Source organism: Lathyrus oleraceus, chromosome 3, assembly GCF_024323335.1.
Source record: "Lathyrus oleraceus cultivar Zhongwan6 chromosome 3, CAAS_Psat_ZW6_1.0, whole genome shotgun sequence".
Taxonomy (NCBI): Eukaryota; Viridiplantae; Streptophyta; class Magnoliopsida; order Fabales; family Fabaceae; genus Lathyrus; species Lathyrus oleraceus.
In genome coordinates this window covers 258,571,169-258,587,850 of record NC_066581.1, presented here as the reverse complement: position 1 = coordinate 258,587,850, position 16,682 = coordinate 258,571,169, and positions in this window count along the sequence as shown.

Here is a 16,682-nt window from a genome sequence, read left to right as displayed (position 1 = left end):
GTAAGTCCAGTGATTGGCATTTGGGCTCCATGTTTGCCTCTTTGCGTGTGTTTTGGTTCGGATGCTGATATAAGTCCAGTGATTGGCAGTCGGGCTCCACGTTTGCCTGTGTCTTGTTTTGTTTGTGTGCGTGTCAGCCGAGCTACGAATGCTCTGATTCTTCTCTCGTCCGAGAAGATACGTATGCATAGGATGCGATATCCTAGCGAGCATGTGTCGTCTCCCCAGTCCGAACTACTTCGACTCTGATGTCTATGCCCGATAGACTAAGTAGGCCCAGGATGCGATATCCTGCCGAGTCAGTCTCAGTCAGTCTCTCTTGTCTCTTTCAGCCAGTGTGTGTGTGTGTTTGAGCAGTGTTTAGCAACCAATTTCCTTCCTTTTGTGCGTGGATCCCGTAGAGTACTACGGATGCGTAGGGGTGCTAATACCTTCCCTTCGCATAACCGACTCCCGAACCCATCCTCTTTGGTCGCGAGACCATGTTCTTTCCTAGGTTTACTCTGAGCGTTTCCTTTCCCTCTTTTGGGATAAATAACGCACGGTGGCGGCTCTGTTGTTTCTTTCTTTTCCCGCCGGTTTTTCGCGTGATGCGACACCCGTTTACACAAAAAAGACTAATGTTGATGACCGGGATCACCTAACCGACCTTCGGTCCCACATCGCCTAGCTACCCGAACTCGTGGTTCTAACCCACGTTGATGCTTCACCCCAGGTGTTTGAGTATCTGAGGACCCAAGAACATCACCATCAACTGCAGGAGATTGCCTTCGATAGTCAGACAAATCAGCATAGTCTCGTGTATGCATCGAAGGGATACCGTCATAGCTGAGTTCACGACCCATGCCAGAGTAGTTGGGATGTGTTTGAGTTGTTAGAGGGCGACTGGGACGATTGAAGGGAGACATTGGTGTGAATGATGCGTCAAGGAAAGGTTGAAATGATTGTTGTGGTGTTTGATAGATATATGGTTGTTGAAGGTTTTAGTTTTGAGATGTTTGGGCTTCTTGGCTATGGTAGGAGGAAGGACGGTTGGTGTTAAATGATCGTTGAGTGTTTTGGCTAGGCGACTATGGTAGGGTGATGTGTTGGGTGCATAGCGATGTTGGGTCTCTTGATGACGATCTAGTTGTTGGTGGTGGTACGGGGTATGCTCTTGGTATTGTGGTTGGGTGTATGGCATGTTAGGGTTGTATGTTTGTGTGTTTGTGGATCGGAAAGTTTGATGGATATGGGGTTGTAAGTATTCGGTCTGACAATGTTGTTAGGGTGTTGTTAGGGGTTAGATGTTGAGCCTTCTGGTGTGTAAGTTGCCTGACGTGGGTCGTATAGGTACATATCATCGGCGATGAACTCAAATCCAACTGATCTGTACCAAGCCATATAATTACGACTTGGTTTTTCTTCAGTTGGCATCACAGTGTCAGTTAAGACATGGTCATGGCGGTGCTTCCATTTGCGACACTCATATCTAGCGAAGCTTTGCCATGGGTTAAAGTTCCATTGGTCGTTAACTTTGCGTAGATGTCATTCTCCTAGGTTTACTAGGGGATCTAGGATGTGTTGAAGCATACTGAACTGCAATTTAACACGATCACTATTGTGCATCTCCACAGTGGTGAATCTTATGATCGGTGTGCATGCAGTCCAAACGACTGTCTCTTGTTGGCTGATTTCATGGTCATGTTCCATATTTAGATATGGACGCCAAATGAACCGAAATGTGAACATATGTTAGATTATAAATTTGGTAGAAAAAATTAACAAATTATTAAGAAATAATTAGGTTAATGACCATACATTTGTCGGTCGAAGGTGATCCAAGAGATTACGATACTGGGTAATACAGTGTCTAGGACATCTGTTATAACTCATACCATGTGCCGACCATTTGCACCATAAAGGTAAAAATATTATTTAGAGATAATAATCGGTAAAGTAAGTAAATATAGTCCATTTTTAAGAACTTACTTTTGTACATACGGGAATGTGAAAGGATTGTTGTTGACGGGCGTTAGGGACGGTAGTCTGGACCAACCTCATGCTTGGAGCAAAACAGCACATCCAGAAAAGGTAGATGTGTCTTTGTGTGAATTTTTACACAAAGAAGTATAAAGATAAGCCAGACAAGCGGATCCCCGACTGTAACTTCCTATTCTATCTACATGTCTTAGTAAAGGTAAATACATAACATGCATACTAGAACCACTACCTTCGAGAAATAAAAATGAACCAATTAAAAGCATAATGTAACACCTAATTTTTATTATTCGATCATCTTCGGTAGAATTCACATCTAACTATAGTTGTTATAATATGCCTTAAGGCGTGAAAGGAGTATACCTTGACCTCTCGAGTTATCATCTAACAAATCAGCATCTAAGAGGTTCATGCAAATTGAATTTGCATAGTTGGTTTTACTATTTACCGCCTTACCTTCGATAGGCAATTCCAATAGCATGTATACGTCTTTTAATGTCACAGTACATTCACAGGTTGGAAACCAGAATGTGTGTGTCTCGGGACGCCATCTTTCACATAACGCAAGAATGAATTTATTATCCACCGACCAAGACATTATTTTGCTTATATGTCCAAAACCGATGAGTTCGACATACGATTGAATCATCGGGTCCATGTGACATATTCGTAGACCCGAGTTTGAAACCTTGAAACATCCTATAAAAGAAACAACAAAATACGTTACTTTATAAAAGATAAAAAAACAAATTAAGTATTGTTATTAAAATGTATTCTAGACAAATAATAGAAGAATTAAACGCTTACATAAGTTGTTATGTTTTCAACTGTATCTCTGTGTGATTCACCCATTGTGAGGAGAGACATCTTGTCGGTGTAAATGTTGAAAAAGTGTTTATTGCATATGAAAGAGGTTGTTGCAGATGAAAGAGTTGTTGTTGAGGAAGAAGTCAGTGTTGGTGTGGAAAAAATATGAGAGTTTCTTGGCTATTTATAAGGTGTGACATGCAAAAGTATGGATGCATGGATAATGGTGATTGCATGTGCAAGCCAAATGGTTTGGCGCCCATGTGCAATTGTCACATGCTAGCGCCAATCAAAGTGGCGCCTCCCCTATGCTCATGCATGCTACATCTTTACCTAGTATGGCGCATGCATGGCTCTGCATGCTTGGTTATGAGGTCCGCATGCAAGACAAGGTGGCACCAATTGGACTGGCGCCCATGTACAAGCATTACAAGCTAGCGCCAATTGGACTAGAGCTAGGTATTGCATGATTGACACATGACTTCTCTCTATCTTGCATGTTTGACACATCACTTCCGTCTTGCTTTTATGTTTGACACATCACTTCCGTTTTGCTTGCATGTTTGACACATAATTTTTAACTTGCTTGCATTTTTGATACATCACTTATGTCTTGCTTACATGTTTGACACATCACTTCTGACTTGCTTGCATGTTTGATACATCACTTTCGTCTAACTTTGCATGTTTGACATATCACTTACCTATTTAAGTGTCTTATTATCTACATCCAACAATCAACACAAATTCATCTGCACCAAAAAATTAATTTCCGCCTGCACAAGAAATATTACAATGTCATCTTCACCAAAATATATTATCAATGCTTAATGCAATGATGAGACGTATGAGACTGAGTTATACGGGTTTTGTTTTTGAAACATCGATACTATCCGACTTACGATCAAGAGAAATTCAAATTTCTTGCATTTGAAAAAACGAATTGAATCCTGCATAGGATCTGGTCTTGTGTCAAAGATCACGTATCAAAATCCATTTTTTTTTAGAACTGTCAATGCAAATTTTTCCCGCTGAAGGTACGGGATGATGAAGATGTTGAATATATGTTTGTTAGTCACGAACATTCTGGTTGCAACTCTATTGAGTTGTATATTACTCTTCAACCAAGTATACCATCTCATCAATCTCAAATAACTAATCAAGTTGAATCTGATGAATTTGATTCAGAGAACTCGGATGACGCTGATCCAGAAGCAGAAGCAGAAGTCAACGATGTTGATGAAGAAGAAGAAGAGAATGAGACACAGGTCGATCATATGTTGAACAACAACATTGAAGATGATGATCAACCAACGTCATTACCTCCAAGCCATGTATACAATCTGACTCAACATATGACAAACATGGATCTGCATGACGATGAAACGTCAAACAATGTTTTTTATAACCCGTATCCATGATCAGATGGTGAGTTAAAAGTGGGAGACATGTTCCGCACTAAAGAAGAATGTGTGCGAGCTATCAAAAAGTTTCACATGAATAACTCTGCTGATTTCACTATGAAACACACTTATTCGAGAAGGTATGTCATCGAATATCGTAACATCCTTTGTAAGTTTCGGTTGGCTGTGTCTCACAAAAAGAGAATAGACTCTTGGGAGATAGCTTCTATAGACCCACCTCACAGTTGTATTGCAACTAACGTTGAACAAGATCGCCGTAAATTAAGCGTTGCATTGATATGTCAAGACATTTTTCCGCTTGTTAACAAAGACCCATCAGTGAAGGTGAGTATAATAATTTCTCATATCATTACAAGATATAATTATACTACATCTTACAAGAAAGCGTGGATTGCAAGGACAAAGGTTGTTGAACAGGTATTCAGAAACTGGGAGGATTCATACAAAGAATTGTCACGTTTTTTATGGGCCCTAAAAACATACGTATCAGGAATTTATTGAAATTATGGAGACATTTCCAGTAGTTATACCATACGGAACCCGTGTTGCTGAAAATAGAATCTTTCACCGTCTCTTTTGGGCGTTTGAACCGTGCATCAAAGGTTTTGCATTCTGCAAACCTAATATTCAAATTGATGGAACATGGTTATACGGAAAATGCAAGGGTACTTTGCTTATGGATGTTGCACAAGACGACAACAACAATGTATTTCCCATTGCCTTTGCTCTGGTTGAAGGTGAAACCACTGGTGGTTGGGGTTTCTTTCTTCGACATCTCAGAATACATGTCGCTCCAAAAGTCAATCTCTGTTTGATTTCAGATAGACATGTTATTATTGAGAGTGCTTACAATAACCATGATAATAGATGGCATGATCCTCCTTCTACCCATGTCTATTGCATTAGACATATTGCACAAAACTTCATGCGTGCAATCAAAGATAAGAACCTTTGCAAAAAAGTGGTGAATGTTGGGTATGCTCTAACTCAGTCGTTATTTCAATATTACCGTAATGAAATTAGATTGTCTAATGCAGATGCAGGAAGATGGATGGATAACATACCAGTAGAGCAGTGGACAAGGGCATTTGACGAAGACTGTCGATGGGGCCACATGACAAAAAACCTTATAGAATGCATGAACGGCGTATTCAAAGGCATTAGAAATCTACCAATAACCGTTTTGGTCAGAACAACCAGTTATAGGTTGACTTCTACCTTCGCAACCAGAGGTGAAAGATGAAGTGTAGTGTTGATGTCGGGTCAAATATTCAGTGAATGTTGTATGAAAGTGATGAAAGAGGAAAGTATCAAAGGTAGCACACACGCGGTTAGAGTTTTTGACCGTCATAGGCAAAATTTCAGCGTACAAGAAACAATGGACAAAATGAGGGGAGGCCAAATTTATCCTATATTGTCAAACTAAACAGAAGTTGGTGCGACTGTGAAAAGTTTCAGGTCTTCCGTATTCCTTGCTCCCATGTCATTGCGGCATATACATATACTCGCCAGGAGGCTTACAGTCATTTATATGATGTTTACAAGGTCATTACCATCATGAATGTGTATAACAAAAGCTTCTCGGTGCTATCAATGGAGGAATATTGGCCTCCATATAAAGGTGGCATAGTTTGGCACAACGATGATATGCGAAGAAATAAAAAAGGACGCTAAACAACACGATATTAGAACAGAAATGGATACGACTGATAAAATGATAAGACTATGTAGTATATGTCGTCAACCAGGACACAATAAGAACAACTGTCTAAATCAAGGAGCAACATCTGCATCATAAGACAGTATCTCCTTTTAATTTTTGTAACCTTGGATTTTTATATATCATTATCTTTTTGTTACAACAAGGTTAACAACAAACATCACTACAACATAAGCAATTTTAAAATAGAAATTTTTTAACTGATTACAACAATCAAACTTATGTCATCTCTTCCGAACATCATTTCTCTAGCATCCTTATCAGTTTTGACTCGCACACAACCAAATATACTATCGAGTCTCTCAATACTTCTAATTTTCCCCCTTCTGGTATTTTTCCATCTAACCAACAAATCAGCTCCCTCTTCAATTGATCGAAATTACTGATGTTCCAGAAGAGCATCAACATCGGAGGTTTGTCTCTCGAATAAACCATTTTTCCATAGCGGCGACGAACACCAACATGTTTGTAATATGATGAAATGAGATGTGAAAAAATGATTCACACAACACCTCTATTTATAACACAAAAAAATGCACATTACACTGAGACGTCAGACTAATTGACAGCATCATGTGTTGTAGTCAATCCAATTGGCATCTCCTCTCTAAGTTTAGGAGCAGACACCAATTGGTCTGGCGTCTCCTGGGTAGGTTGAGAAATTTTTTAAAATCAAAATTATTTTAGAAAAATATTTAAAAATCAGAAATATTTGGATAAAAAATTCACACGAGAGAAATCTATAAAAAAAATATAAGTAAAATAAATAAAAAATAATATGAGAGGGATGGAGACAATACACGATATCTTTTTAAAATAGACTATATGAATCCTTTTATCACATATATTGTAGTATATAACTTCAATAAAATATTATATGACATCTAATCTGATTTTGTTCGTCTCTAAATTTTTTAGTTTGTATGGATGAGTGATTTTAATAAGAAAAAAGATTTTTTTTAAAAGAATTTAAATGATTTAATTAAAAATTACTATTTGAATAAAAAATATAAAAATAGATTAAAATGATGAAAATAAAAATATATATATCTAAGTTAAATTTAAAAAAAATTAAATGACACAAAAAAGTAAAAAATTTAAATTTTTTGTCGCAAAATCTATTATGAATGTCGAATTAATTATTATTAATATTTTAAAAAATTTAAATTTATTTATTTTCAAACTAGCTTCTAAAATTTTCAAAAATTATAAAATAGTTCTTTATAAATTTTTTAAATTTTCAAAACTACAAATTGATTTCTATTTTTAAAATTTCTAAACTTAATTTTAAATTTTAAATTGTATAAAATAACCTACAAAATTTTAAAAATACTCTTTCTTTTTGTTTGATAAAGGACCATATATTAGAAAAAGAAAAATCATACAAAAAAAACGTGGGAGACCACGTTAAACCTCACTCAAGAAGCTATGAATCTAAGAAATGGCTAACCAAGTCTATTTTTTACAAATCAGCTATAATATCGAAAGGAATAGAATCAAAATATGACAGGGAATTAGTTCTGAGGCATATATTAGAAAAAAAAATCCGCAAAACTATTTTCCTCTTTATATATATATATATATATATATATATATATATATATATATATATGTGTGTGTGTGTGTGTGTGTGTGTGTGTGTGTGTGTGTGTGTGTGTGTGTGTGTGTGTGTGTGTGTGTGTGTGTGTGTGTGTGTGTGTGCGTGTGTGTGCGTGTGTGTGCGTGTGTGTGCGTGTGTGCGTGTGTGTGCGTGTGTGTGCGTGTGTGTGTGTGTGTGTGTGTGTGTGTGTGTGTGTGTGTGTGTGTGTGTGTGTGTGTGTGTGTGTGTGTGTGTGTGTGTGTGTGTGTGTGTGTGTGTGTGTGTGTGTGTGTGTGTGTGTGTGTGTGTGTGTGTGTGTGTGTGTGTGTGAGAGAGAGAGAGAGAGAGAGAGAGAGAGAGCAGAACATCCACTTGTTCCTAGGCTGCCAACTTTAAGAAAGTTGATGATTGTGAATCGTCAAAGCAATCATGGAAGATCTTAGAGAAGGCATATGCAAGGAATGACAAAGCAAAGGTGGTGAGGTTACAAACTCACAAACGTCATCTCGAATTGATTTAAATGGAGAAAAATGAGACAATCAACAATTTCACAACGAGAATCACTCGGTTGGTGAATCAAGTTAAGGCATGCATAGAAACCTTTATGGAGCATTATGTTATCGCTAAAATCTTGTGTTCTTTAACACTAAGATTTAACAATATAGTTGTGGCAATTGAGGAGTCGAAGGATCTGACGACGATGAGCAAAGAGGGGATGTAAAGTTCTCTTGAGGCTCATAAGCAAAGGATGGAAGAGAGGAATAATGATAAGACAAAGGCGGAGATCGCTTTGCAAGCTCGTTTCAATGAGAAGGACAAGAGATCGAAAGGAAAATGGCCCATGAAGAGCAAAGGAAATTTTCACAATTTTGTTGGAAGAGAGTCCCAAAATTCAAAGAATTTGACTTTTCAAAAGGGTGAGAGCATCTAGAATAAACATGGTGGTCAAGGCAACTTTAGAGGTGAAATGAAGAGGTTTGACAAGAGCAATAAGCAGTGCTATAAGTGTCAACGGTTCCATCATTTTGCAAAAGAATGCAATACGAACAAGAAGGAATCTCAAAGGGATGAAGCCAAGGTTGCAACACAAGAGTTTGATGAAGAGAATACACTCTTGGTCATGATCACATAAGGGAATTGTATAAGCAAACAGTTGCGAGACAGTAGTTGCAGTAGCTCAAAGAATGCTAAAAAATTGAGTTGTGGTCGGTTGAATGATACGATAGTTCGGGTGCATGAAGAGGAATATGTCATGATGAGTTTGAAAGGATTTCAATACAGTGATGAGGTATTTGGACTCAGTTGTTCAACTCGTGTGACATGAAGAAAGGATTGGTTTGTCAAAATCAATCGTGCCACGAAGAACAAAGTAAAGTTTATGGATGATACCACTCTAATGGCCGACGGGATTAGTGATGTTTTGATCATGAAGAGGGATGGTGGATATTCCTTGATAAAATATGTCTTGTACATTCCGGGAATCAAATGTAACCTTCTAAGTATTAGCCAATTTCTTGAGAAGAGTTACAAGATTCACATGGAAAATAAGGGATTGCGCGTTATGGATGCAAAGGGAGTTTTGATCCTTAAAGCGCGTATGGTTGTCAATAGAACCTTTAAGGTTAAGATGAAGTTTATGGAGCATAGATGTCTTTCTACTGTAGCAAGTAAAGAATAGTGGATATGGCATTATCGTCTTGGGCATCTCAACTTTAGAGATCTCAAAGACTTGCAAAAGAACAAAATAGTAACGGGGTTGCCATCGATCAACATACCGACTGAAATTTAAGAAGAATGTGTGGAAGCAAAGAAACATAAGGGAAAACTCAGCAAGGATGCAGACCGTAGGACCAAGAATCGCCTTAAGGCGGTGTTTTCGGATGTCTGTGGTCTGATGCAAGTAGATTATAATGGTGGTAATAGGTATTTTATCACATTTATCGACGATCATAGTAGAAAGCTATGGACATGCCTAATCAAGATAAAGGATGAGGTATTAGAAGTGTTTAATAATTTCAAGTCCATGGTTGAGAGGGAAAGTGGTCAAAAACTCAAAGTGCACAAAACGGATGGTGGAGGTGAATATGTCTCAAATGACTTTGGAAAGTTTTGTGATCAAGAAGGGGTTTTACATGAGGTAGTACCACCCTATACACTGTAGAAAAACAGTGTGGCTGAAAGGAAGAATCGATTGATCATGAACATGGTGAGAAGCATGTTGAATAGGAAGAACATGTCGAAGGAGTTATGGGGAGAAGCGGTATCCATACTGCCTATTTGTTGAGTAGGTGCCCTACAAATAAGTTTGAGAATCTAACACCGGAGAAAGCATGGTCAGGATTCAACCCGAATCTGATCCATTTCAGAGTATTTGGTTCCATTACATACCAACATGTTCTGGGTCAACTTAGAAAGAAGTTGGATGACAAGGGAGAAGTGGTGATACTTGTTGGATATCACTCTACCGGTGGTTACAAATTGTTTAATGCTGTAAAAAGGAGGATCGTGATCAGTCGGGACATTGTAACCGATGAATTAAACCAAGTGCAGTATGGTGTAACTGGTTACTAGCAAACGTTAACCGGTTACGTGTAGGATATAACCAGTTACCAGAAATTTGTAACCGGCTACAGGTTCGAAATTTCCAATTTTGAGGAAAGTGGAAGATCAGAACAGCATGTCGACGAAGCCCAAAATAAATAAAACATTAGAAGGTCAACAAGTTCAAGGGGTATGCCTCATAGACTCCAAGAATGTGAGTTGTTCCGAGATAACAAAGTCAACGATGATGGTGATTTCATCCATTTTTCACTTATGGCCGAATTTGAACTCGTTAATACGGAAGAGGCCTTGAGTGATCCAAAGTGGATTTGTTCTATGAAGGAGGAGCTGGAATCCATTGAGAAAAAGAGTACTTGGGATTAGTTGATCTACCAAAAAGGGAGAAGCCAATTGATGTGAAGTGGGTGTTCAAAGTGAAAGCAAATCCTAAGGGTAAAAAATAATCAAGCATAAGGCTCGATTGGTTTCTAAAGGATTTTTGTAAAGATAAGGCATAGACTTTGAAGAGGATTTTACACTGGTTGCTAGGATTTAAACTATTAGACTTGTTATTGGTATTGATAATAACCACAATTTGCATATCTACCAAATGGACGTCAAATCTGCGTTTTTGAACAGACCGCTTGAAGAGGAGGTATATGTAGGACAACCTCTGGTTTTGTTGTTAAAGACAAAGAGCTGAAGTTCTACAAGTTGAAGAAAGAATTATATGGTTTGAAGCAATTTCGAAGAGCTTGGAATAAAAGAATTGATGGTTTCCTAAAGGATGTTCGCTTCAAGAAGTGTGTATCCGAGCATGGGGTGTATGTGAAGACGGATACGAGTTAAGGAGTAATTATCCTTTATCTATATGTAGATGACTTATTGGTCACAGGAAGCAACGGAAAGTATATTTGAAAGTTCAAGAGTGAACTTATGGAAGAATTCGAGATGACCGACCTTGACCTCATGACATACTTCCTTGGCATTGAATTCCACAAGTCCAAAAGGAGACTGCTCATGCGCCAAAGAATGTATGCTATTGAGATATTGAAAAAGTTTGAAATGGAGCATTGCAATGTTGTCATTTATCCATCTGAACCAAGGTTATAGTTGTCTAAGAATGAGGATGAGCAAGATGTTGATCCAACTCAATATAGGAGGTTGATTGGATCCTTGCGTTACTTGTTCAATACGCGACCGGACTTGGAGTTTAGTGTTTGTATTGTAAGTAGATTCGTGGGGAGAGCGAAGGTGTCTGTCTTGGCAGCATTCAAGAGGATCATACACTATGTCAAGTTTTCTGTTGGCTACGGAATTCTCTTTCCCGCAGCGGATACGGGCAGAAAATGCAATTTGCTCGATTTTACTGATTCTAATTGGTGTCGAGATAAAGATGATTAAGAGTCTACATCTTAATACATCTTTATGTTCGGTGCGAAACTAATCTCATGGTGTTCAAAGAAGAAACCAGTAGTTGCATTCTCATCTTGTGAGGCAGAGTACATTGCAGCTTCGTTATGTATGTACCAAGCCATGTGACTTATGAATCTATTGGAGGAGTTGGGCAGTAGTGAGGGTGAGGTTGTCATACTGTTAGTTGACAATGTTTCAGTAGTTAATCTTGCTAAGAACTCGATTTCACATGGGAGGAGCAAGCATATTGAGATGAGATTTCACTATTTGAGGAAACTTGTTAGTGAAGGAAGGTTACGATTGGGATATTGCAGAAGTGAGGACCAAGTTGCTGATTTTTTGACTATTTGAGGTTTCATTATTTGATGTGTTCAAGAGGTTGAAGATGAGCATGAGCATGGTAGACTTGCAACATTTGAATTAAGGTGTTGTGTTGATGCTTTTCAAGTAATTCAAGTGTTGTAATTAGTTAACGCATAGCCTTATGTAATATACTAATTGGTGGAATGTTGATAACTTAAAATATAATGATCAATATCTAGCTATGACAAAATTTGTTCTTTTTCTTCCTAGACATTCTCTAAAGTAAACTTATAATTCAAATATAACTAAGACTTCATTTTGGTATCAAAACCTTTCATTTTGTGGCTAAGGTTTCTTAAATCATAGATTTTGCATTTTAAAAATTCTTCTCATTTTAATTAAAATATTTGTCGTTAAGAATAATAAGTCAAGTGTGAGTTGGAGTCTCACATTGGTTATAAATATGGAAACTTGAGCATTTATAAGTAGGAGAATCCCCACACCTATCACCTTAAGGTTTTTGGTGAATATGTGATGTTTCTATCACTTGTGAATTTCTCTTAATCAAATGTTGATACCCCTCCTCATGACCCAAGATTTGCTTGTCAATCGAGTTGATTTCACCACTTCCTTTTTTATCATTCACTTAATTTTCAAAGAAAATATATATACAATTTTAATTTGAAGAAATGACCAATTCTTTATAATTTCATTTTAAATGACTTTCATATCTAGAAAGCATTAAACTCGCTCAACTCATTTTACAATGAAAATTGATTGGAAATTATAAGATGGGGACGACATAAGAGCTTTGTCATGATGGGTATGGAGTTTTGGGGAAAATGAGAGAAATGAGAGATGTCTGGAGATGCATCTCCGAAAATATTTGTTAGTTCAAATTAGAAACAACTAAGAACAAAGATAGCATAATGTAAAACCAAATTAATTTAACTTTAAAATAAGTATTTACATAGATAAAAGTTAGCGTTGACATTACTTTAACATTATATTTAATTATAAACTGGCGGTTCAGTACGTTGCAACATCCTTAGAATATTTTCACTCGATTTTGCAATTGTTTCATCCACTTCAATCGGACCCTTTGTTAACTAACGGTAAAAGGTACTCCACATAACCTTTAAATCGTCATCAGTCTTCAGTTCAAGCATGATGAAGTGTATCTTATGTTTATTGTCAATCGAGGATGAACGGTACTCGAGCTTGACAACTTTATGATTTTCTGGATATCGCAAGAGAGTATTCAGTTTGGGTTTCACATTGACGAGAAGTATGTCCTCGCAGACCCAAAATTGAAGTGAGGGTTTTCCATCATTTAAATACACAAATGCAAGATGAGAATATGTAGCCATTTTGGCTCGTGTAAAGAAAATGGAATGAGAGACCATATTTATAGAACTTGTAGATCAATAAGGAGCTTACAAAATCTATGATATCATTGTTCTTTTAATAATTTAAAGATGTGTATGGAGATGTATCTTTGGATACGCTCATGCATTATTTTTATATAAGTAAAAAGTGTGTCCATATATGCATCTTCGGACCCACCCGAACCTTTGTTCATATAGAACCAGTGTATTATGCAGTGCTGAATTTTAGAAACACTAAAATTGTCCAAAAAATACCACCCAATTTGATAACATTATATGGTACGTCACATACAAAAAAAAATTAGTTACATTGTTAGATTAAAATTAAAATGCATTAAAAGACATGTCACTACCTAAATCTATGGGTGGTTCCTTCTTTCACCTTTATTTATTTATTTCTCTTTCAATGTCGCTCAACTTGGTGAACTCTTTCATCTTTTCCCGAAAGCTATCCAACCGAGATTCAACGTCTTGTGTGAATTGTATGGTCCATGATAACGCGAAAATACATCATATATTTGCCTTGATTTACACTCAAAGATCATACCACTTTAATTAATATCCCGATTATTCCGCAAGTATTCGAGTTGTTTTTGCAGATATTTAAATCTCCAAGCATTAATGAACAAAATGAAGAAAAGGAAGAAAAAGAAGAAGAAACAGATGAGAAAGCAAAGGAAAAAGCAGAAAACCAGAATGCAGAAATTGTTGATGTGACGACCGTCACAGCCTCATGACGACCGTCACAGGCCCATGACGAGCGTCACGCGGCCAGAATTTACGCTTTGAAACAGTCAATCACAGGCACCCAAACGTGCCTAAATTCCCTCTAACAACTTGACTCCCCCGAAGATTCCTCATTCAACCAGTCTTCCTTAAATTTCTCAACCGTCAAGACCTAGAGGAGCAATATATAAAGGACCAAAGTTGGAAAAATTGGGGACGCCTAAATTTACACATACTCTCTGCAATTATTTTTTACAGCTTTCTAGCTTTTTAGTTATTTTCTTTTCAGCAACTTTGTTTCTGTTGCCTTAATTCATTTGTCATTCTTTTTAGAATTTCCTTTTTCTCCTTTCCTTCCCGTTTTCCAGTTAGCCATAGTAATAGTTTCCTACACTGGGGAACTACTACACTTTATTTAATTTTAGTAAGTAATTTGTATTGAAGAAGCAGAATCCTACCGACTTGTGGAGGACTGCTCAAGTACTCCGAGATTCGCTATACTCTGTTACTTCGATTGCCAGGTTTTTATTAAATTATTATTATTATTATTGCCCAGTTATTATTATAATTATGTTTGCCGCAATGTTAATCTGTTTGTGCTCTGTGTTTGCCTTATTTAACATGTCCGGCTAAATTACCGGTATCGGTATGTAGCAATTTAATTAGATGGGATTTAATAATAATTGGTGAAAACTCTTTTTCTCAAATAATCTTTTAGGCTGAGGTTTTTAATTTAAATTTAATTAACTTTATCAGAAAAGCGTGAGAAGCTATTTAATACGATTTTGCCACAAGAGTGGGAAATTAACTAAGGTGAGAACCAACAATCGCGAGAGCGTGAGGCTCGAGCTGGATAGTAAAAATTAGGCATTGAGTTTAAAAACAGCGAGAGCACTTTAAAAGCAATTAGAACTTATTTATTTTCAAAAAGTAATTTTAACTTCAAATGGGACAGCGAGAGCGTACATTCTGACTTAAAGCTATAGGTTGAATCAACAATCACGAGAGTGTGAGATAAAGCTTTTTAAATAAATATTTTCTACTGAGAGATATTTGGCATTTAAACTATTCACCGGTGACTTATCGAATCCCTGACAATTAATGCGTTGCATACTGATTCCTTCCATCAATTCTTTCTTAAAACTAAATTTCCCTTAGATTTACTATTCTGCACCCGAACTTCTACTAATCATTCCCTTAGCTAAACATAGTAATGTTAGTAACACTAGTTTGACCATAGGTCCCTGTAGGATCGATATCTTTTAAAACTAAAGTGACTAGACTGCGCACTTGCAGTCAAGTACCCGATAGACTATATTTTATATATAGTCAGGTCAAACAGCAGTCCACTATGGTGATGTCTTTGGTATAGGACATCCTGGTTTCGAATCAAACTAAACAAAGTATTGTGTTTTTGATAGCCAACCAATACACGTGATGTGTTTTGATGAATTTTGAGGTGACTTACTCCATAGTGGAAAGAATGTTTCCGATAAACAATATCGTGTTAAATCAATAGACACCCTATCATAAGCAATTGTTATAAGAAGTCTCATTTCCAGGAAGCGCATCCATTTTTCAAACGGTGTCGGAGCACTAAGACAAGGAACAAGAGCATTGCATCATCATTTTCTTTGTTCCTGTATAGCATTGTGTATGATTCCATATGCGTCGTCATCTCTTGTATAAGATGACGGCGGACAAGCTGGCAGTCGTCATCTTCTTTACCAAGCAAACCCAAAACAACTCGAAAACTGTAATTGTCGTCACGACTGTGAGTAAAGGATGTTGTCTTTAAATTGGTGATCTAACACGCTAATACTTTGACCAAAAGATTGATGTATCTCATTATCTTCGTTTCGGAGCATTTGGTTCACGGTCTCCCAATCTCGACAAAAATAACCTTTACTGTTTTTCAACCAATTCATCAGTCTAGCATGTGCATATTCAACTTTGTTAGTTAATGTATTGTTAAAGTGTTAAACTTGATCGGTCCATACACAAACAATCTTCTCTTTAACCTGGTCCAAAATAGTGCTCTCAACGTATTTCAACAAATATGGACATCTCGCACACACACTCCTAAAATGTTATATGGGTGGAAGAATTTATTATACCATTCCATACATCCATTATATTTTACACCACCACACCAGGTTTGACCATTTTTCCATCTTGTAGTTTGACTTGTTTCGTGCCAACCGCAAGTTTTACTCGACTTCTCACATTTTTGGTTATGTAATACTTATAAAGTAATGTTGACGATGTAGGAAACACCGTTCCAACCGGGTTCATCAATGTCGTGTCGCATCCAGTGATTATTACCTGCGACATGTTTTCGTTGTCCTTCAAAATAGTCTTGCACATTTCTAAAGCATGTATAACATTGTCCTCTTTTTCGGATTCCAAAAATGCAAAACCAAGTGAAAGTTTATAGTTGTTTGTTTTATATGTTGAATCAATAAAGAGCACAGAGGGAAAAGTGTTGAACAACCTGACGAAAACAGGATGACTCTAAAATATATATCTAACGGTGACTTTATCCTCACAAACTTTGTACCTCGAAACATAGTCGTCATCTTCCAAAAGCTTCAATAGTTGTTGCATCTCAGATCTTTGTCCTCTTACCGCCTTGTGGTCTTGAGCATGCACGTTGAATATTTGCTTGATATTTGAAACATTTAAAGGTTTTTTCTGTTTCAAATATGTGAGTATGTTTTTTGGCGACACCATGTTTAAAGTTGTGTCTGAAACAAGTTCCCTCTCCTCCGGAACAAATAGACATACAATGGGACGAT